The 22851-nt window shown below is 44.1% G+C and overlaps 1 protein-coding gene across 12 annotated transcripts in view; it reads left to right on the forward strand.

The window, feature by feature from the left end:
* The first annotated feature begins 817 nt into the window (after positions 1-817).
* USP54 (ubiquitin specific peptidase 54) overlaps positions 818-22851 on the forward strand; it is a 152628-nt gene continuing 130594 nt past the window's right edge. For 7 of the 12 annotated variants that reach the window (XM_053586075.1, XM_053586083.1, XM_053586082.1 and 4 more), the window contains exon 1: positions 821-943. The gene's annotated coding sequence lies outside the window, so the exon portion shown is untranslated. Of the gene's footprint in view, positions 944-13196; positions 13470-22851 lie in introns of those variants that run through there. The other 5 variants (XM_053586091.1, XM_053586090.1, XM_053586086.1 and 2 more) reach the window with 5 other exon arrangements.

Raw genomic sequence — 22851 nt, forward strand, 5'->3', positions numbered from 1 at the left:
TTTTTTCTTTTGGAATTTACTTCCATTTTTGGTCTAGCGAACTGATGGGGCGGGGCACCTGTGGATAAACATGTCTATGACGCCAAATACCATTTAAAAACCAGGGGTGGGGGCGGCGCCTGTGGCTCAGTGAGTAGGGCGCCGGCCCCATATGCCGAGGGTGGCGGGTTCAAACCCAGCCCCGGCCAAACTGCAACAAAAAAAATAGCCGGGCGTTGTGGCGGGCGCCTGTAGTCTCAGATACTCGGGAGGCTGAGGCAGGAGAATCGCCTAAGCCCAGGAGTTGGAGGTTGCTGTGAGCCGTGTGACGCCACGGCACTCTACTGAGGGCCATAGAGTGAGACTCTGTCTCTACAAAAAAAAAAAAAACAAAACAAAACAGCGGTGGGGTGGAAGAACGGATAAAACTATAGCAAAGGTAATGGGGCAATGGGAATGTCAACTTATGGCTTGCTCTATCCATCTCCAATTACTCTGCCTGTATGAGGAAAATGTTGGGGAAACGACCTCCAGCTTAAAGCGACACTACTCTGAGGTAGTTGGGGAAAGAAGGCCACATCCTTAAAGTTATTCCAGTGTGGGGTCGGCCATGCTAACTTTCCAGAGCCCCAATGGACCGTCTGCCCTGCAATAGTTTTGTGAGGCTTAGTGCGTTCAACCTTCAGTTTCGTCCGCGCTCCACCTCCAAACCTTTCCAGGCCATCCCTGAAACGCCTTGCAGCAGCCATTTTAAACACTACTATCGCGAGATATACTTGGCCATCGGCAGCCTGCCTCGTTTACTTTCTTGCGAGTCTCTTCTCGGCTCTTCTCGCCATAGATGAGGAAAGTGTCGCGAGAGCTGGTTGCCTTGGCTCCCTGTAGCTATAGCAGCCGCGGCGGTTAAGTATGCGGCGCCGGCGGGAGCTGTGAGCGCGACACCCTCAGGGGGGCGGGGCCGGAGGTAATGGGGTGCGGGCGGGTAGTGTCTGGGGAGGGGGTGTGGGAAGGTTGGGTCGCGGGAGGAATGGACCTGCGTTGTGACGTGTGGGGAAGGACCCAGGTCCTGTGGGTATAGGGACGGGGCGCCAGTCTGCGCTGGGGTACGCGGCGAGGGCTAGAGCTGCTAGGAGGTCCAGGGGGACGGACCCCGGTGTAGGGAGGTTAAAGGGGCGCGAGCCGGACCGTGGAGTGTGTGTGTGTGTGTGTGTGTGTGTTTTGAGAGCCGGTTGTTTTATTTACCCTGATTCGGAACTGGATAAAGGAAACGGGCCACATCGGGAAGGAGTGGGAACAAATGGGGTACAGCGAGGAGGAAGATATGTTAAATGAGAGCGCAGAGGTTGGGCCCAGTTTGCTTTTCACTGTCTGGGGAGGTGGGGAGAGGAGAAGGGATCAAACCTTTGCAGTTCTCTGGGCTCCGCCAGAGGCTGGTCGGGAACCGCGCTCCAAGACCTGTGAGTGTCCTAAATGGCGTGGCGGGAATGGTGGCGTCCCGGACCCTCACTGCTTCCCTTCCCTCTTTCCAGAGAAATACATGATGGACATGCTGGGTAGGCGAAAAGAGAGTCCTAGTGAACTAGTATTAGTTGGGAAGATTCTTTCGGCGGAGTGACTATGAGTGGGACTATGAATGATTGCTGTTCTAAAAGTGTGGTGTAGGGAGGCGCGAGAGAGATATTCCTGGGGGGCGGGGGGGAACTAAGGTTGCTTCCTCTTTAGTGTATTGAATTGGAAGAAGTGGGTGTGTGCTAAGATCACGTTCCTTACCAGATTCATTCAAGTGTAGAATTTCATTACGGTGTACTTAGGAAATGTATGCAGTGTAAAATCAGTTTAGATAATACAGTGAAGGAATGTGCAGTACGACACAAACTTTACACAAATACAGCTTAAAAACTGTTTCTATTGCAGCAGCAGGCTGAACACTAAGTGTAAGGATAGTTTTAGTTACTTGGGTGTAGAACCCAGTGTAAAACCTGAATAGGTTATTTGCCTCTTAAGAAATGGATTAGGTTTTATTTAGGAGACAGCACATGTTTTGAATAGCTTGTCACTGTGGAAATAGGTGTATCCTAGGACTTAAAAATCACTGAGGGAGGAAACATTTAGTCTCTGAGTCTTAAGAACTATTTTCCAGAGATGAGTTTGGACCACTGCTCATTGAATCTTATGCTGGTGAAAACAATGGCTTCAAGTCAGGCATAAAAATAATTTATCCATTTTAATCTACAGATACAAACTTTGCTATAATTTTCCTCATCATTTGCCTGTCTCACGTAGGTATAAATTTGCGAGGGATAATCTTTTTTTGTGATTATGTAACTGGATTTTTGCATGTTGAGATTTACAAATTCATTAATTAGAATAATGGCTTTTTAAATCCTTCTTGAACTGACCTTAATGTGGTTAGTCGTTGAACCCATTTATTTGATATGTGTTAAGAGTAAAACTTTTTGAGTTTCTTTTTTTTTTTTTTTTGGTAGAGACAGAGTCTCACTTTATGGCCCTCGGTAGAGTGCCGTGGCATCACACAGCTCACAGCAACCTCCAACTCCTGGGCTTAAGCGATTCTCTTGCCTCAGCCTCCCGAGTAGCTGGGACTACAGGTGCCCGCCACAACACCCGGCTATTTTTTTGTTGCAGTTTGGCCGGGGCCGGGTTTGAACCCACCACCCTCGGCCTATGGGGCCGGCGCCCTACTCACAGAGCCACAGGCGCCGCCCCAAGAGTAAAACTTTTAATATGTAATGTGAAAAACTAAACTTAAAGTAGAAGTGCTTTTCTGAGGCTGGATAAAGCTTTGTGTGGTGGTTGGGTCCAAAAGATTTCTACCTGAATCCAAGGAGGAGCTTTACTGAGTTCCTATTATGTATTCAGTACTGTGTAAGGCATTGCCGGAAAAAAAGAAACGATAAATTCATTTATCCATTCAACAAACATGTATTGAGACCTATTTTGTGTCTGAGTAATATAAGCTTTTAAAATACATAAAACTTCATCTCTGTCTTGAAATTGCTCAAACTCTAGGAGGGCACACTGATAGAGAAAAAAATAGTTACAATGTAATAAGCACAATGTATGAACCATGATGTATGATACAGGGTTCTGGCCCTGAGGAGTTTATACAGTAGTTTTAAGGGTAAAGGGAAGAAAAAAAATTTTTAATTACAAATATTAAATAAGCAAGTTCTGAACTTCTGTATTAATAAAACATTATGCTCTCAGAAGAGATACAATTTAGAATGGAAGTTTGAGGAGAAAATAACTGAATAGTCTTTTTTAGTACTCTTGTCCTGTAAATAGTATGTAAATAAATATCACAGTATTCCTAAGGCAATAAGAATAATAGCCATCATGTTCACACAGTGATTATGAATGTGCCAGGCACATTATCTCACTTTATCTCACAATGCCACCCTATTCTGCAGCTGCCAACGATCACAGAGCTAGTAAATGTTAGATTAGAGATTGGAGATGGAAATGTGTGTGATTCTAAAAATTAAGAAAGATTCCTGTCTTTTGCAGGGAGAGAGAATCGGTATCAGGCAAGCGGGGAGAGGTTGGAGGTAGAATTGGCCAGAGACTAGAATTCAGGGTGAGATTGGGAGAGTATAAATTTATGGATAAGGATATCTGGTTTTTTTTTTGTTTGTTTTGTTTTTTTTGAGACAGTCTCACTATGTTGCCCTGGTAGAGTGCCGTGGCATCACAACTCACAGCAACCTCAAACTCTTGGGCTTAAGCAATTCTTTTGCCTCAGTCTCCCAGGTAGCTGGGACTACAGGCGCCCACCACAACACCCAGCTATTTTTTGGTTGTAGTTGTCATTGTTGTTTGGCAGGCCTGGGCAGCTCCGCTGTATGTGGCTGATGCTCTAGCTGCTGAGCTGCAGGCGCTGAGCCAAGGCTGGGTTATTTTGTTGTTGTTGTCAATGTGGTTTATTAGGCCTGGGCCAGGTTTGAACCCATCAGCCCCGGTGCATGTGGCTGGCGCCCTAACCACTGAGCTACGGGCAATGAGCCAGGATATCTGTTTTTTTAAGTTCATAGATTTTTTTCTTTCTCAAATATTTGTACTACATTTAGGAAATAATTTGAGTAGTAGCATGATGCTAAATATAAGGTTTGTGTTGTTACACAGAGAATTGAGTACATATATTGATTGCTGTATATAATTCTATAGGGAGCTATGCTTGGGAAAATAGTTGTAACAAGTAATTATTGACATTTATAAAATTCCAGAAAATGATTGTTTTAGTGTAGAAATGGTTATCTATATTCAGATATAGGGCAAATATTATTACAACAAACTTTAAGTCATTTAGTAAAACATTTTTTTTTTTTTTTTTTGTGGTTTTTGTCCGGGGCTGGGTTTGAACCGGCCACCTCCTGCATATGGGACCGGCGCCCTACTCACTGAGCCACAGGTGCCGCCCTAGTAAAACATTTTTAAACAGTAGATTTTTGTATGTATTTATTTATTTTTATTTTTTTATTTTTTGTAGAGACAGAGTCTCACTTTATGGCCCTGGGTAGAGTGCCATGGCCTCACACAGCTCACAGCAACCTCCAACTCCTGGGCTTAAGCGATTCTCTTGCCTCAGCCTCCCGAGTAGCTGGGACTACAGGCGCCCGCCACAACGCCCAGCTATTTTTTGGTTGCAGTTTGGCCGGGGCCGGGTTTGAACCCGCCACCCTCGGTATATGGGGCCGGCGCCCTACCGACTGAGCCACAGGCGCCACCCTGTATTTATATATTTGCTTTTAGTTTTGTTTTAAACTGTATATTCCAAAGGCCAAAACCTGATTTTCTGGTTGAAATTTGCAGTTTTTTTTTTTTTGTTTGTTTGTTTTTTGAGCGGAGTCTTACTTTGTTGCCCTGGATCGATTCTCTTGCCTCAGCCTCCCAAGTAGCTGGGACTACAGGGGCCCGCCACAATGCCTGGCTATTTGTTGTTGTTGTTGTTGTTTAGCAGGCCCCAGCTGGGTATGAACCCACCAGCCCTAGTGCATGTGCTGGTGCCCTAACTGCTGAGCTTGGGCACTGAGCTTTCTTTTTTTGAGACAGAGTCTGACTATGTCAACCTCGATAGAGTGCCTCAAAGCTCAGAGCAACCTTAAACTCTTGGGCTTAAGCGATTCCCTTGGCTCAGTCTCCCAAGTAGCTGGGACTACAGGCACCCGCCACAATATCCAGCTATTTTTGTTGATATTGTTGTTGTTGTCATTGTTGTTTAGCAGGTTCCGGCTGGATTCAAACCCGCCAGCCCTGGTGTATGTGGCAGGCGCCCTGACCATTGAGCTACGGGTGCTGAGCCTATATATAAATACATATATATATATATATATATACCTATATTTATTTATGTATGTGTATGTGTGTATTTCTTTTTTTTTCTCTGTTGCCCTGGGTAGAGTGCTGTGGCGTTATAGCTCACAGCAAACTCAAACTCTTTGGCTCGGCACTCATCCTGCCTCAACATCTCAAATAGCTGGTACTATAGGCACCTGCCATCATGCCAGGCTAGTTTTTTATTTTTAGTAGAGAGGTGGTCTCACTCTTGCTCAGGCTGGTGTCGAACTCCTAGCTCAAGTAATCTACCTGCCTTGGCCTCCCAGAGTTCTAGGCATGAGCCACTGTGCCCAGCCTGTGTGTATATATATACACACAGGCTGGGCACAGTGGCACATGTATATATGAATTTTTTTGTAATTCATAATTACTTTTTTTTTTTTTGCAGTTTTTGGCCGGGGCTGGGTTTGAACCCGCCACCTCCGGAATATGGGGCTGGCGCCCTACTCCTTTGAGTCCCAGGCGCTGCCCCATAATTACTTTTAATAGTTTTTTTTTTTTTTGTAGAGACAGAGTCTCACTTTATCGCCCTTGGCAGAGTGCCATGGCGTCACACAGCTCACAGCAACCTCCAACTCCTGGGCTTAAGCAATTCTCTTGCCTCAGCCTCCCGAGTAGCTGTATATATATATTTTTGAGGCAGAGTCTCACTCAGTTGTCTAGGCTAGAGGGCCATGGTGTCAACCTAGTTCACAGCAACCTCAGACTCCTGGGTTGGAGCAGTCCTCTTGCCTCTGCCTCCTGAGTATCTGGGGCTACAGGTACCTGCCATAATGCTAGGCTAGTCTTTTCTTTCTTTCTTTTTTTTTTTTTTGAGACAGTCTCACTTTCTCACCCTTGGTAGAGTGCTGTGGTGTCATAGCTCACAGCAACCTCAAACTCCTGGGTTTAAGCAATCCTCTTGCTGCAGCATCCAGAGTAGCTGGGACTATAGGTGCCCACCACAATGCCTGGCTGTTTTTTATTTTTTGAGACAGAGTCTCATTTTGTTATCCTTGGTAGAGTGGTGGCATCATAGTTCACAGCAACCTCAAAACTCTTGAGCTCAAGCCATCCTCTTGCCTCAGCCTCCCAAGTAGCTGGGACTATAGATGCCTGCTACAACGCCAGGCTATTTTTAGAGACAGGGTCTTGCTCAGGCTAACTGCCTGCCTCAGCCTCCCAGAGTGCTGGGATTACAGGCATGAACCACCATGCTTGGCCAATTTTTTAATTTTTTTGTAGAGATAAGGTCTTTCTATGTTGCCCAAGCTGGTCTTGAACTCCTGGCCTCAAGTGTTCCTCCTCCCTTGGCCTCCCAAAATGCTGGGACTATGGGAATGAGATACCATGCTCAGACTATAGCTTTTTTCTTTTTAAATCTAGCAGTTACCTTTGAGATCTCTTTATGTCAGTATATATTTTTAACACCTGATTGTATTTGAGTTTGAATTGTAATTTATTTGATTATCTTTTAACTGTTACCTGTTTTAACTTTGTTGATTGAAGTTTAAGTTGTCCTATGTTTTTGCCATTACCAACAACATTAAAATGAACATTCCAGGAGGTGCCTGTGGCTCACAGGAGTAGGGCGCCAGCTCCATATGCTGGAGGTGGCGGGTTCAAACCCTGGACAAAAACTGCAAAAAAAAAATAAATAAAATAAACATCCCTTATTCTTGGCTCTTGTGTATTAGTTCTAGAATGCCTCTAAAATAGGTACCTAGAATTGTTGGTTAGAATGTATATGTCTTTTCAGTTAAATAGATAGATCTGGTAGATACTTCAGATAGGTTATTTTTACCATGTTGCCTATACCAGTCGTTAATGAAAGTGCCTTTATCCCTATTTACCACAACATCCGGCTATTTTTTTTTGGTTGTAGTTATTGTTTGGCAGGCCCAGGCTGGATTTGAACCTGCCAGCTCTGGTGTATGTGGCTGGCGCCTTAGTCGCTTGAGCTACAGGTGCTGAGCCTACAAAAATATTCTATGTTTATTCTAGTACTAACTTAAAAATATTTAGCTGTTAGTGGCTGGGCACAGTGGCAAGTAGTTTGGGAGGCTGAGGCAGGACAATTGCTTGAGGCCAGGAGTTGGCAATGTAACGAAACCCCATCTCTACAAAAAATTTAAAAATTAGGCAGGCATTGCAGGATACATGCCTGTAGTCCCATCTACTCAAGAGACTGAGACAGTAGGATGCTTGAGCCAAGGATTTTGAGGTTGCCGTGAACTGTGATGAAGCCCCTGCATTCTAGTTCCATCAGTGGAGCAAGACACTGTCTGAAAGAACAAAACAAAACAAAATTTAGTTCCTTAATCAATTTGGATTTTTTTTTTTTGAGACAGTCTCAATCTGTTGTCCCAAGCTAGAATGCTGAGGTGGTCATCATAGCTTACAGCAACCTCAAACTCCTGGGCTCAAGTGATCCTTTTTCCTCAGCTTCTTTTGTAGCTGAGACTACAGGTACCCACCACAATGCCTAGCTAATTTTTCTATTTTTAGTAGAGATAGGGTCTCACTCTTGCTCAGACTGGTCTTGAACTCTTGAACTCAAGTAAACCACTGATCTTGGCTTCCCAGTGTGCTAAGTTTACAAGCGTGAGCCACTGCGCCCTGCCCTAGAAAATATTCTTTATTGTATAGCTTGCAGTGTGATTTTTTAATCTCAGATTAATACAGGGTACAAAGAATTTGGTTACATTGTTTCCATTTGTTAGGTAAAGTCCAAATTATAGTTGAGCCCTTCCCCTGGAAGGTGTGCTGTATACTCCTACATTGCTTTTTTTTTTTTTTTTTTGAGATAGTCTCACTTTGTCACCCTTGGTAGAGTGCTGTGGCGTCATAGCTTACAGCAACCTCAAACTCTTGGGCTCAAATGATTCTCTTGCCTCAGTTTCCCAAGTAGCTAGGACTACAAGCACCTGCTACAACACCTGGCTATTTTTTGAGATGAGGTCTCGCTCTGACTTAGGCTGGTCTTGAACCTGTGAACTCAGGCAATCCACCAGCCTTGGCCTCCTAGAGTGCTAGGATTACAGGCGTGAACCACTGCACCCGGCTATACTACATTGAGCCTGTTAGGTGAGCGTTTATAAGCCACATTTAAAGTGTGGAGTAGTCACATGTGGTTATCATATCTATCATCTGAGCTCAGATGTAGAAAACTTCCATCAATGTGGAAAAAATCATACTGAACAGCACAGGGAGAAATAGACAGAGATCAAGGTAGGATGTCTGCCTTAAAGGCTATGTCTGCATGGCCAATTGTATATATAGGGAAGATCTGTGAGTTCCTGGTTACACATGTAACTCCTCATCTCTCTCTCTCTTTTTTTTTGCAGTTTTTGGCCAGGGCTGGATTTGAACCTGTCGCCTCTGGCATATGGGGCCAGTGTCCTACCCCTTTGAGCCACAGGTGCCGCCCGTAACTCCTCATCTCATTAGAGCTCAATACCCAGCTAGTTTTTTTTTTTTTTTCTATTTTTAGTAGAAACAGGGTCTCGCTCTTGCCCAGGCTGGTCTCAGACTCTTGAGCTCAAGCAATCTGTCTGCCTTAGCCTCCCAGAGTGCTAGGATAGGTGTGAGTCACCACACCCGGTCTTCCCATCTCCTCTTAATTATGTTTTTTTTTTTGAGACAGAGTCTTTCTGTATCTCCAGCTAGAGTGCAGTGGCATCATCATAGCTTACCGCAAGTTCAAACTCCTGGGCTCAAGTGATTCTCCTGCCTTATCCTCCCTAGAAGGTGGACTATAGACCTGCACGATGACAGTGGCTAATTTTTCTATTTTTTTTTTTTGACAGAGTCTCACTATGTTGCCCTCGGTAGAGTGCAGTGGCATCATAGCTCACAGCAACCTCAAACTCTTGAGGCTTAAGCAATTCTCTTGCCTCAGCCTCCTGAGTAGCTGGGACTACAGGCGCCTGCCACAACGCCTGGCTATTTTTTTTTTTTTTTTGGTTGCAGTTGTCATTGGTGTTTAGCAGGCCCAGGCTGGGCTCGAACCTGCCACTTTTGTATGTGGCTGGCATCCTACTCACTGAGCTATGGGCACTGAGCCAATTTTTCTTTTTTTTTTTTTTAAGAGACAGAGTCTCACTATGTTGCCCTCTGTAGAGTGCTGTGGAATCACAGCTCACAGCAACCTTCTACTCCTGGGCTTAGGTGATTCTCTTGCCTCAGTCTCCCGAGTGGCTGGGACTACAGGTGCCTCCCAAGTAGCTAGGATTATAGGTGTCTGCCACCATGCCCGTTTTTTTTTCTTTTTAGTATAGATGGGGTCCTACTCTTGTTCAAACTGGTCTTGAACTCCTGAGCTCAGGCAATATACCTGTCTCAGTCTCTCAGATTGTTAAGATTAGAGGTGTGAGCCACTGTGCCCAGACTAGAAATGGGGTCTGGAAATCCTGGTCTCCAGTGCGTTGGCATCCCAGAGTGCTAGGATGGCAGGCCCTAGTCACTGTTCTCAGCTGCATTTGAGGTGTTTTTTTTTTTTTTGTGTGTGTAGAGACAGAGTCTCACTTTATGGCCCTCGGTAGAGTGCCATGGCATCACATAGCTCACAGCAACCTCCAACTCCTGGGCTTAAGCTATTCTCTTGCCTCAGCCTCCCAACTAGCTGGGACTACAGGCACCCGCCACAATGCCCAGCTATGCCCAGCTATTTTTTGGTTGCAGTTCAGCCGGGGCCGGGTTTGAACCCGCCACCCTCGGTATATGGGGCTGGCGCCTTACCAACTGACCCACAGGCACCGCCCTGCATTTGAGGTTTTAAATGAAAATGTAAGCTGAGTGGCACCTGTAGCTCAGTGGGTAGGGTACCAGCCACATACACTGAGGTTGGCAGGTTTGATCCCAGCCAGGGTCAGCTAAAACAATAATGACAAACAAAATGACAAGAAAAAAATAGCTGGGCGCCTGTAGTCCAGCTATTTGGGAGGCTGAGGCAAGAGAATCTCTACACAGGGTGACAGCTTGAGACTCTGTCTCCAAGAAAAGGAAAATGGAAGCTGAGACTAAGACTATATTGGACTCCTGCAAAATATTTTTTTGTCAGTCTTACTATGACCTGTGTGTAGGTTCATATATATATATATATATATATATATATATATATATTTTGGACAGTCTCACTATTCGCCCTTGGTAGAGTGCCATGGTGTCATAGCTCACAGCAGGTTCAGACTCTTGGGCTTAAGCGATTCTCTTGCCTCAGCCTCCTAAGTAGCTGGGACTACAGGCACCCGCACAACGCCCAGCTATTTTTTTGTTGCAGTTGTCATTGTTTTTTAGCTGGCCCGGGCCGGGTTTGAACCCGCCAGCTTCAGTGTACTTGGTTGGTGCCATAAACACGGTGCTACGGGCGCCGAGCCAGGTTCACGTTTTTTTGAGATGTGAAAGATAGGTTTCTAATATGTTAGGAAGTTGGTGGCTTATTTACAATTCTTGGACCAAACTATTTTTTTTTTTTAGACAGTGTCTTACTTGGTCACATTTGGTTGAGTGCCATGGCGTCTTAGCTCACAGCAACCTCAAACACTTGGCTTTAAGTGATCCCCTTGCCTCAGCCTCCTGCGTAGCTGGGACTATAGGCACCTGCCATAATGCTCGACTATTTTTTTATTTTTATTTTTAGAGACGAGGTCTCGCTCTGGCTAAGGTTGGTCTCGAACCTGTGAGCTCAGGCAAAATCACCCACCTCGGCCTCCCAAGTGCTGGGATTACAGATGTAAATCACCATGCCTGTCTGCAAACTATTTTTATTTTATTTTCTTCTGAGAAGTTTCTGATGAGAATATCTTTAGATAATGTAGTATTTTTAAAATTTGTTCAGTTGGAAACTTTGTGTGCCATTGTCTCATTTCTGATCTGGGCTTGGCTCTTATTTCTCCGTGCAGATCCATTTCCCTTGGTGGTACATCCTGTCCTGGATATTGACCCCAGTCAGAGCTGTATAGTGCCAAAAGGTGATAAGCTTTTGATCCTCTTTTGCCATTTTTCCAACACTTTATTTATCCTCGTGGTTGTTGAAAACCAAAAGGGTATTTATGAACAACACATGCTTCTTCAGTATTGGAGGAGCCCCAGAGAGAGGCAGTATCATTTTAGTCTTGGGTCCATACCCTTGCTGGAACCCAGGAGTTCTAAGGAAACTTTAAGCTTATTTCACATACTTGAAATAAGAAACTTGTAATTACAAAATTAAGCTATAGATACCCCAGTGTTTTAGAGTATTTACTGACGTTTAGTGCACACATTTCTAGGGCCCATGCCTTTTCATATAAATTTTAGGATGAGCTTTGTATGTTTACAGAAAGCCTTGCTGCAATTTTGATAGGAATTGCAATAAACTTATTGATCATTTTGGAGGAGAATTGATATTTTAATTATGTTGAGTCTTCTAATCCATGAATAAGCTTCTCTATTTAGGTCTTCTTTGATTTCTTTTATCAGCATTTTATAATTTTCAGCATACAGGATCTATATGCTGAAAATTATAAAATGCTCATGTCTGTAGTCCGAACACTTGGGAGGCCGAAGCGGGTGGATTTCCTGAGCTCACAGGTTCAAGACCAGCCTGAACCAGAGCGAGACCCCCGTCTCTAAAAAAATAGCTGGGTGTTATGGTGGACACACTTGTAGTCCCAGCTACTTGGGAGGCTGAGGCAAGAGGATCACTTGAACCCAAGAGTTTGAGGTTGCTGTGAGCTAAGACAGCACAGCACTTTACCAAGGGTGACCAAGTGAGACTGTTTTTTTAAAAAAATTGTGTATTATTTAAGACATTTAAAAAGAATGATACAATAAGAATCCTTGAAATGGGGCAGCACCTGTGGCTCAATGGGTAGGGCGCCGGCCCCAAATACCGAGAGTGGCAGCTTCAAACCCAGCCCCAGACAGCTAAAATAGCAGTGACAACTACAACAAAAAATAGCCAGGCGTTGTGGCGTGTGCCTATACTCCCAGCTACTGTGGAGGCTGAGGCAAGAGAATCGCCTAAGCCCAAGAATTGGAGGTGCTGTGAGCTGTGATGTTACAGGACTCTACCGAGAGTGACAAAGTGAGACTCTGTCTCAAAAAAAAAAAAAAAAGAATCCTTGAAACTATCATGAACCTTGCTGAATTAGTTGACTCTTGGATTTCTCCTTATTGGTCACAAGTTCCTTACCATTCCTGAATGGTAATTCATCACTGATGAATTTGATGTTTCTCTGACTAGTTTATACCCCTTAGAGACAGTCTGTTAGTATTAGAAAGTAATCATGCCTGAAGCAGAAACACAGCAGAGGTCTTATGGAAGGCTAACGTGGGGCAGTTTCGTTCTTTTTTTGTGTTGTTCAAATCCAAGTTCAGTACCTTGTCAGAGATTCTTGTATAGAAGAGGTACATAGAAATATTTGTTGAATGACTATGTGGTATTTCTGATTGAAGATATCACTCTTACATTATTTTGAAATGAAATGAAACCTGGCATATTTTGGGTTAGGATTATTGTGTGTTTTATCAATAAAAACATGGCTACGGCTGAGTAAATGTTTTCTTAGTGGTAGTAAAATTGGGTGGCAAACCCAATTTTGGAGTATTTAGCTGCCTTGGCTAATTTAGACTTGTAGACAGGGCAAATGAATAGAGAGATGTTCAGGCACTGCAATCCCGGTTCAGGAGAATGGGTTGTTTTCAGAAAGAAGGATTGGTTCTGGTAAGGTCTGACTGTGGCTGAGATGCTGTTGAAAAAAACAGTGCCATGTTTCCAGGGTAGTAGTGAAGGACCTGTCCTCCATTATAGCTGAAAAAGAAGTCTTTCTGTTACAAGGCCATACAGCAGCAGCAGCAGCAGCTGCCACTGACGTCTGAATTCAGTGGTCGTAAGAAGTGTCTGGAGCAGGAAATGATTCCATAGCACTAGGCGTGTATAAGGAAGGACTTGTTTTGGCTCTGGCCAAGTGGTTGTATAGGTTGTGGGTGTCACTTTAAACATACCAAGATCTGCTTGCTGGAGGAGGAGCAGCTTCTTGAGGATCAGGTGCACATCTGAAGGGATGAGCTCATCCTTCTAGCCAGACCTGCCCCAGACGCTGACTGAATGTTTTCCCTAATTGCAAGTCCTGCAGCTGGGAGAAGCAGGAAATGATTGAAGCTTCATGTACTTTGTGAGTAGCAAGGGAAGAAAAGGCTTTTGGGGAATCTTTTGAAACGTGTGGCTGTGAATTATCAGGTTGAAGGTCACACATACACATAACACAGGCACACTTTCTTTCTTTAAGCTGAGGATTGCAGTAAAGTATATATTGGATTGTGGAAAGCTTTCGTGGTTCTAACTTTATCTTAGTTTGAGATGGTGTCTTCATGACTTAATGAATTTATTTACAGTATTGATTTCGTTGCTTTAGGAAGCAAGAATCCTAGGGGCTCTTTTTTCATTTTCAAGGATCGTTATGACTTGTTTTAGAGCTTTTGTTGGTGGGACTTATTCCACTTCAGAAGTCCACTGTGCTGAATTTCAGAGCTTCTGTGCATGATGGTGTTTTCTTTTAGTTTACCCAAACTTGCCTTGGTTCAGTAAGGTTCTTAAAAATGAAATGGGTTTAGAAAAGAAATATCAATTATTGTTTTCATTTATTTTCTTTCTTTTTACTTCTGGGCAACCTGTGAATTATTTATTATTTTTAATTAAACTTTTTATTTTGACATAATTCTAGATTCATATAGAGTTAAATTAAGTAACATACAGTGATCTGATGTACCCTTACCTAGTTTCCCCCAAAGGTAGCATCTTCCTAAACTACATAGTGCAATATCACAACCAGAATGTTGACATTGATACAAAGTACCAAATATTTCCATTACCACAGAACCCATCATGTTGTTCTTTTATAGACATCCCCGGCTTCCCATCCATAACCACATCTTCTTTAACCTTTAATCAAAAAATAAATTTTTAGCAGAGATATTGATTAGTCAACCACTAATCAAAAAGTAAATTTTTAGCAGAGAAATTTTATGTGCGATCCTGAGGAGTTTTGTATTAGAGATTCACAAGGCTTATCAAAGAGTACAGAACTGCCATTAGTTTTTGGTTCATTGTAGCTCTTTGACTTAAGGCAAATAGTTTAAATTTCTTTGTGTTTCACTTTTCTTATCTATAACATAGGGTGATGGTATATTAACTTCTATCTAATCTACTTTGTAGGATTTTTCAGAAATTATAAAGGCCTTTCAAAAAATAGGTACTGTATATGTTATTACTAGCAGCAAGGACAATTTTTTTCTTTTTTTTTTTTTTTTTGAGACAAAGTCTCACTATGTTGCTCTCAGTAGAATGCTGTGGTGTCACAGCTCACAGCAACCTCAAACCCTTGGGCTTAAGCAATTCTCTTGCCTCAGCCTCCCAGGTAGCTGGGACTACAGGCGCCCACCACAATGCCCGGCTATTTTTTTGTTGTAGTTGTCATTGTTTAGCAGGACTGGCTGTGTTTAAACCTGCCACCCCCCGTGTATGTGTGCAGCACCCTAACCACTGAGCAAGGGGCGCTGAGCCATCATTTGCATAGTGTTTTTTTTTTTTTTTTTGACACAAGAGTCTCACTATATTGCCCTCGGTAGAGTGCTGTGGCATCATAGCTCACAGCAACCTCAAACTCCCGGGCTTAAGCGATTCTCTTGCCTCAGCCTCCCAATAGCTGGGACTACAGGTGCCTGCCACAACGCCCAGCTATTTTTTTGTTGCAGTTGGCCCTGGCTAGGTTTGAACCCACCAGTCTCGGTGTATGTGGCTGAAACCATAACCTCTATGCTACGGGCACTGAGCCATTTGCCTAGTTTTAAAACTTTCAATCAGTAACTCATTCCCAGACCCAGGACCATCAAACTCTGCTCCATTCAAGCAAAAACAGCAGTTAATCTTTGACTTCTTTTTATTTTTCCCTTAGAGACTTTTCTTTATAGTATATTCTTCATCCTGCTCTGAAATGCGTTGGTTTTTATTTAGGCCTGCTGTGCCGCTGTCACTCTGGGAATTCTGTTTCCTGAATTACATGTAATCTTTCTTGGTTTGTTCCCTCATTGTGATGAAGCACATCCTCCAGAAGATTTTTGAGAGTTAAACATTTAAAGAGTTAACTATTTTGGGGCTGTGCCTGTGGCTCAAGGAGTAGGGTGCCAGCCCCATATACCGGAGGTGGCGGGTTCAAATCTGGCCCTGGCCAAAAACTGCAGGAACAACAACAATAACAAAAATTAAATAAATAAAAGAGTTAACGTGTTTGAAACCCTATGTATATGAAAATGTTTTTATTTTTCCTCAAATAATACTGTATTTGGAAATAGAATTTTATGTTGGAAATATTATTTTGCTTTCGTTTTCTTGATTCCTTTTTTTTGAGACAGAGTCTTACTTTGTTGCCCTAGGTAGAGTGCTATGGTGTCATAGCTCACACCAACCTCCAACTCTTGGGTTGAAGAGATCCTCTTGCCTTAGTTTTTCATTTTTAGTAGAGACAGGGGTCTCACTCTTGCTCAGGCTGGTCTGGAATTCATGAACTCAAGCAATCCACCTGCCTCGGCCTCCCAGAATGCTAGGATTACCAGCGTGAGCCCTTGCGCCTGGCTGGAAATATTTTTTATTTTTTAATTTTTATTTATTTATTTATTTTGAGACAGAGTCTCGCTATGTTGCCCTCGGTAGAGTGTCGCGGCATCACAGCTTACAGCACACAGCAACCTCCAATTCTTGGGCTTAAGTGATTCTCTTGCCTCAGCTGCCCAAGTAGCTGTGACTATAGGTGCCTGCCAAGGCATCCGGCTATTTTTTGTTGCAATTGTCATTGTTGTTTGAACCTGCCACCTTTGGTGTCTGTGGTTGGCACCGTAACCACTGTGCTATGGGCGCTGCCTGGAAATATTTTTTTTATAATTTTCAAAGGCATTGCTATTTTCTTCCTGTGTTAATGATGAAAAGTCTGATGCGATTCTTTTGATTTTATCTTGTTAAGAGCAAATGGTAGTTTATTAACAATTAACAATATGTAATTAATTAATTTTTTTTTTCTTGAGACAGAGTCTCACTATGTCGCCCTTGGTAGAGTGCTGTGGTGTCACAACTCACAGCAATCTCAAATTCTTGGGCTTAAGTGATTCTCTTGCCTCAGCCTCCCAAATAGCTGGGACTACAGCTGCCCGCCATAATGCCTGGCTGTTTTTTTGTTGTAGTTGTCATTGTTGTTTGGCGGACCTGGGCTGGGTTCCAACCCATTAGCCCTGGTGTATGTGGCTGGTGCCCTAGCCCTTGAGCTACAGGCACCAACCCAACAATACATAATTAATTTCTAGTAAAACAGTAACTGTGGATTGGATTTGCAATGTATACATTTTACTTTTGAAATTCTACAGAAAAGGTAGTATTTTTTATAGGAAGTGATTGTTATTGTAGGGACCAAGGACCAATGGGAGGTTCAAAGGGAAAGTTCCCTTGGCCTTCTGAAGGTTTGGTGAAAAATCAGTTTGCGAAGGGCAGATTTGTTGCAGAAAAGGCATACAGGTTTAGGCATACAAGTTTATTTAATGTGTATACATGGGAACCTTGAAGACTCAAAGATATAGGGGAAATTGTCCATTTTTTTTTTTTTAGAGACAGAGTCTTACTTTGTTGCCCTTAGTAGAGTGCTGTGACGTCACAGCTCACAGCAACCTGCAGCTCTTGGGCTTAGGCGATTCTCTTGCCTCAGCCTCCCAAGTAGCTGGGACTACAGGCGCCCACCATAATGCCCGGCTATTTTTTTTGTTAAAGTTTGGCCAGGGCCGGGTTTGATCCTGCCACCCTTGGTATATGGGGCCTATGCCTTACTGAATGAGCCACAGGCACCACCCGAAATTGTCCATTTTTATGCTTAGGTTCAAAAAGTATAGACAACTGTATAGAAATACAAGGAGGGTATGATCTAATATTAATAGACTGAATAGGGAGATCCAGCAAGGCCTGTCTTTGTAGATTCTTCTTGGCCTTTATGATCATGCATTTCTTCTTTCTGGGTATGGGTCAGGGCCATTTCTGGAATTGAGGGCTTATGATCTATAGTCAAATATGATAGGTAAGATAATTTCTTTCCTTCTTTTTTTTTTTTTTTTTTAGAGACAGAGTCTTTTACTTTGTTGCCCTCAGTAGAGTTATGTGGCGTCACAGCTCACAGCAAACCTCCAGCTCTTGGGCTTAGGCGATTATCTTGCCTCAGCCTCCCGAGTAGCTGGGACCATAGGTGCCTGCCTGCCACAATGCCCAACTATTTTTTGTTGCAGTTTGGCCCAAGCTGGTTTGAACCCACCACCCTTGGTATATGGGATCAGCGCCCTACTCACTGAGCCACTGGCATTGCCCCAAGATAATTTCTTTATGGTCAGTTTTTACATAGAAAGCCAGAGGGGGAAAGTTAGAGTAATAGTTTTAGATTTTATGGCTGGCTTTGGGAAAAAGGAGTTCTGCTTTCTACGACCTACCTTAGGGAAGAGGGATTCTAGTTTTTATGGCTAGCCTCAGTGAAGAATGGGAATGAGAGACAGGAGGGCAGTGAAAGGTCAGAACAAAACTTTTTTTTTGAGACAGAGTCTCATGTGGCCCTCGGTAGAGTGCTATGGCGTCACAGCTCACAGCAACCTCAAACTCTTGGGCTTAAGCGATTCTCTTGCCTCAACCTCCCAAGTAATTGGGACTACAGGCACCTGCCACAATGCCCGGCTATTCTTTTGTTGTAGTTGCCATTGTTGTTTTAGCAGGTCCAGGCCTGACTCGAACCCACTAGCCCTGGTGTATGGGGCCAGCGCCCTAACCACTGAACTATGGGTACTGAGCCCAGAGTAAAACTTTTGCTTGAGACCTTCATTTTGGGGTATTGTTTTCTGAGCCCCAGCATTATGAAGGAGCTGGGATCTGACGACTGAAGAAGTCCATCATTCTGTTGTTAAATTTTTTTTTGTGGTTTTATATATATATGTGTGTGTGTGTGTATAAATAAAATTTACCATTTTAACCATTTTCTGTTTTTTTAGAGATGGGATTCACTCTGTAACCCAGGCTGAAGTGCAGTGGCACCATCATAATTCACTGCAGCCTTGAACTCCTGGGCTCAAGCCATTCTCTTGCTCCAGCTCCTCGAGTAGCTGGGACTATAGGTTACCCATGCCTCGCTAATTTTTTAAAGTTTTTAGAGAGAATGGGTCTTGCTGGGTTGCCCAGGTTGGTCTCTGATTCCTGGCTTGAAGTGATCCTCCTACTTTGACTTTGGCTTCTTTTTTTTTTGTTGTTGTTGTTGTTGTTTGGCCGGGGCTGGGTTTGAACCCGCCACCCTCCGAATATGGGGCCAGCGCCCTACTCACTGAGCCATAGGCGCCGCCCCCTACTTTGTCTTCTTAAAGGCATGAGTTACCACACCCAGCCTTAACCTTTTTTTTTTTTTGAAACAGAGTGTCAAGCTGTTGCCCTGGGTAGAATGCAAGTCCTGTGGCGTCACAGCTCACAGCAACCTCTAGCTCTTGGGCTTAAGCTATTGCCTCAGCCTCCCGAGTAGCTGGAACTACGGGTGCCCGCCACAACGCCCAGCCATTTTTTTGTTGCAGTTTGGCCGGGGTCAGGTTCGAACCTGTCACCCTCGGTATATGAGGCCAGTGCCCTATTCACTGAGCCAGAGGCACTGCCCCCGTAGTCATTGTTTGGCAGACCCGGGCTGGATTCAAATCAGCCAACTCTGGTGTATGTGGCTGGCGCCCTAACTGCTGAGCTACAGGTACCAAGCCCTTTTTTTTCTTTCTTTCTTATTTTTTTTTAAATTGAGACAGTGTCACTATGTCACCCTTGGTAGGGTGCTGTGGCCTCATAGCTCACAGCAGCCTCCAACTCTTGGGTTGAAGGGATTCTCTTGCCTTAGCATCCTGAGTAGCTGGGACTACAGGCTCTGGCCACAATGCCCAGCGATTTTTTTTTTTTTTTTTTGTAGTTGTCAGTATTTAGCAGGCCCCAGCCAGGTTCAAACCCGCCAGCCCAGGTGTATGTGCCCAGCGCCTTAACCACTGAGCTACAGGGGCCAAGCCAACCATTTTAAGGTATATATAGTTCTGTGGCATTAAATACATTCACAATTAATCCCAGCATTCTGGGAGGCTGAGGCGTGTGGATCACCTGAGCTCAGGAGTTAGAGACCAACCTGAGCAAGAGCAAGGCCCTGTCTCTAAAAAATAGCTGGGCATTATGGCAGGTGCCTATAGTCCCAGCTACTTGGGAGGCTGAGGAAGAGGATTACTTGAGCCAGGGCGGCGCCTGTGGCTCAAGGGGTAGGGCGCTGGTCCCATATGCCGGAGGTGGCGGGTTCAAACCCAGCCCCGCCAAAAACCAAAAAAAAAAAAAAAAAGGATTACTTGAGCCCAAGAGTCAGAGGTTGCTATGAGCTATGACATCACGGCACTCTACCGAGGGTGACCAAGTGAGACTCTGTCTCAAAAAAAAAAAAAAGTACAGGCTTGGCACCCGTAGCACAGTGGTCACGGCACCAGCCACATACACTGAAGAGGTGGGTTCGAACCTGGCCCGGGTCAACTAAATAACTGCAACAACAACAACAACAAAAAATGGCTCGTATTGTGGCGGGCACCTTTGTTCCCAGCTATTTGGGAAGCTGAGGCAAGAGAATCACTTAAGGCCAAGAGTTTGAGGTTGCTGTGAGCTGTGATACCATGGCACTCTACTAAGGGCAACATGATGAGACGCTGTCTCAAAAAAAAAAAAGTACATTCATGTTGTTGTGATGCCATTGTGATTCCCAATCCTGTCAATATGCTGGGGACATTGTGGTTCTTTTAAAATGGAAAATTTAGGATGTTAAAATATGGTATATTTTCCTTCTTTCTTTTTTTTTTTTTTTTTTTTTGAGACAAGAGTCTCACTATGTTGCCCTTGGTAGAGAACCGTGGCCTCATAGCTCACAGCAACCTCAAACTCTTGGGCTTAAGCAATACTCTTGCCTCAGTCTCCCAAGTAGCTGGGACTACAGGTGCCCGCCACAACACCCAGCTAATTTTTGGTTGCAGTTGTCATTGTTGTTTTAGGTGGCCCGGGCTGGGTTCAAACCCACCAGCCCCAGTGTATGTGGCTGGTGCCCTACTGACTGATCTATGGGTGCTGCCAAGATCTGGTATATTTGCTGTGTTTTTCTTAGATGCTTTCTTCTTCTCTTACCTTTCTTATTCTAGAAAGTCTGGATTTATTCTTTAGTTTTGTTATCTATTATCTTTTCTCTTCTATTTCTTTTCTTTTCTGAGATAAAATCTCACTCTGTTGCCTGTGGTGTGGTAGGTCACAGCAACCTCAAACTCTTGAGGCTCAAGTGATCCTCTTGCCTCACCCTCCCAAGTAGCTGAGACTACGGGCGTGAACCCTTATACCTGGCTAGTTTTTCTATTCTTAGTAGAGACAGGGAGTCATTTTTCTTCAGGTTGGTCTTGAACTCTTCAGCTCAAGCAATTCACCTGCTTGGCCTCCCAGAGCGCTATGGTTATAGGCGTGAGCCACCATGCCCAGCCACATTTGTCTTAATTTAAAAAAATTTTTTTAGAGACATGGTCTCACTATGTTGCTCAGGCTGGTCTCAAACTCCTGGCCTCAAGTGATTTTCCTGTTTTCTCATCCCAAAATGATTGCAGGTGTGAGCACCATACCTGGCCATACCTGATTTTTAAACATTATTTATTATTATTTTTGAGATAGAGTTTTGCTCTTCACGCCTACTAGAGTGCTGTGGTATCATCATAGCTCACTTCAACTTCAAACTTCTGGGCTCTGCCTGTAGTCCCAGCTGCTCTGGAGGCTGAGGCAAAAGAATCACGTAAGCCCAAGAGTTAGAGGTTGCTGTGAGCCGTGTGACGCCACGGCACTCTACCCGAGGGCGGTACAGTGAGACTCGGTCTCTACAAAAAAAAAAAAAAAGACAAACTTCTGGGCTCAAGCAATCCTGTCTCAGTCTTCCAAGTAGCTGGGACTATAGGCCTGTGCCACCATGCCCACCTAATTTGTCCTGTTTTTAGTAAAGAAGGGGGTCTTCCTCTTGCTCAGTTTGGTCTCAACTCCTCAGCTCAAGTAGTCCTTCTACCTCAGCCTCCCAAAGTGCTAGGATTACAGGCATGAGCCATCATGCCTGGCCATACCTGGTTTTTAAAAATTTTTAAAAAATTTTAAGGCTATTTGAGTGAAACAGTGGGAGTGGCGATGGGACAATAAAATCTGTAACTGGCAATACTCGATTGTAAACACCACTTCCCTTGGGCCAGCCAAAATCTCCCTCTTTTTAGTAAGGTGTTTCACCCAGTTTAGCTGTGCTTAGTATGTCCCAGAGTCATATCCCCATTGGCTCACATTCTTCTGAAAGTGAGCCTACAGTTTTCTGCTCTGGGAAAGGGACATTTACCTGTCTGTATATGCCTAAAGGAGAGAATCTGAAACATCTAACTTTTTTTTTTTTTTTGAGACAGAGTCTCATTTTGTCACCCTTGGTACAGTGTTGTGGCCTCATAGCTGACAGCAACCTCAAACTCTTGGGCTCAGCGATTCTTTTGCCTCAGCCTCGTGAGTAGCTGGGACTACGGGTACCTGCCATAACGCTCGGCTATTTTTAGAGACGAAGTCTCCCTCTGGCTCAGGCTGGTCTCTCGAATCTGTGAGCTCAGGCAATCCACCCACCTCGGCCTCCTACTTGCTAGCGTTACAGTTGTGAGCCATGGCATCTGGCCCTAAATGCTGTTTTTTTTTTTAAGAGGCAGAGTCTTACTTTGTCACCCTTGGTAGAGTGCTGTAGTGTCACAGCTCACAGCAACCTCCAGCTTTTAGGCTTAGGCGATTCTCTTGCCTCAGCCTCCTGAGTAGCTGGGACCATAGGCACCCACCACAATGCCCGGCTATTTTTTTTTGTTGTTGTTGCAGTTTGGCTGGGGCTGGGTTTGAACCCGCCATCCTTGGTATATGGGGCCGGTGCCCTACTCACTGAGCCACAGGCGCCACCCCCTAAATGCTTTTTAAACAAAATTTTAATCATTCTTTCAAGCCAGGTGTGGTGGCTCATGCCTGTAATCCCACTACTCTGGGAGGCTGAGGTGGGCTGATACCTGAGCTCACAAGTTCGAGACCAACCTGAGCTAGCGTGAGACCACATCTCTAAAAAACAGCTGGGCATTGTGGTGGGTGCCTGTGGTCCCAGCTACTCAGGAGGCTGAGGCAAGAGAATCACTTGAACCCAAGAGTCTGTCTCAATCACTTTGATTTTTAAATTCTATCCCAAACCCCCACCTGCAAAGACTTCAAGTTCCTCAGCCTTTCCTGGGTTCTGTAGTGGGAGGATGTGTGTTTCTCCTTGCCATTATCTACCTTCTGGTTCTTTTTCTGGTATGTTCATCTGCTTTCCGGCTTCCAAAATTTTCTGCAAATTCTACTCTTGTAGCCATTTACTTTCTTACTTTCTCGTGGGTTTATACCTTTTGTATTCCTTTACCCTAATTTTTAGT

This window comes from Nycticebus coucang, chromosome 3 (genome assembly GCF_027406575.1).
Source record: "Nycticebus coucang isolate mNycCou1 chromosome 3, mNycCou1.pri, whole genome shotgun sequence".
Taxonomy (NCBI): Eukaryota; Metazoa; Chordata; class Mammalia; order Primates; family Lorisidae; genus Nycticebus; species Nycticebus coucang.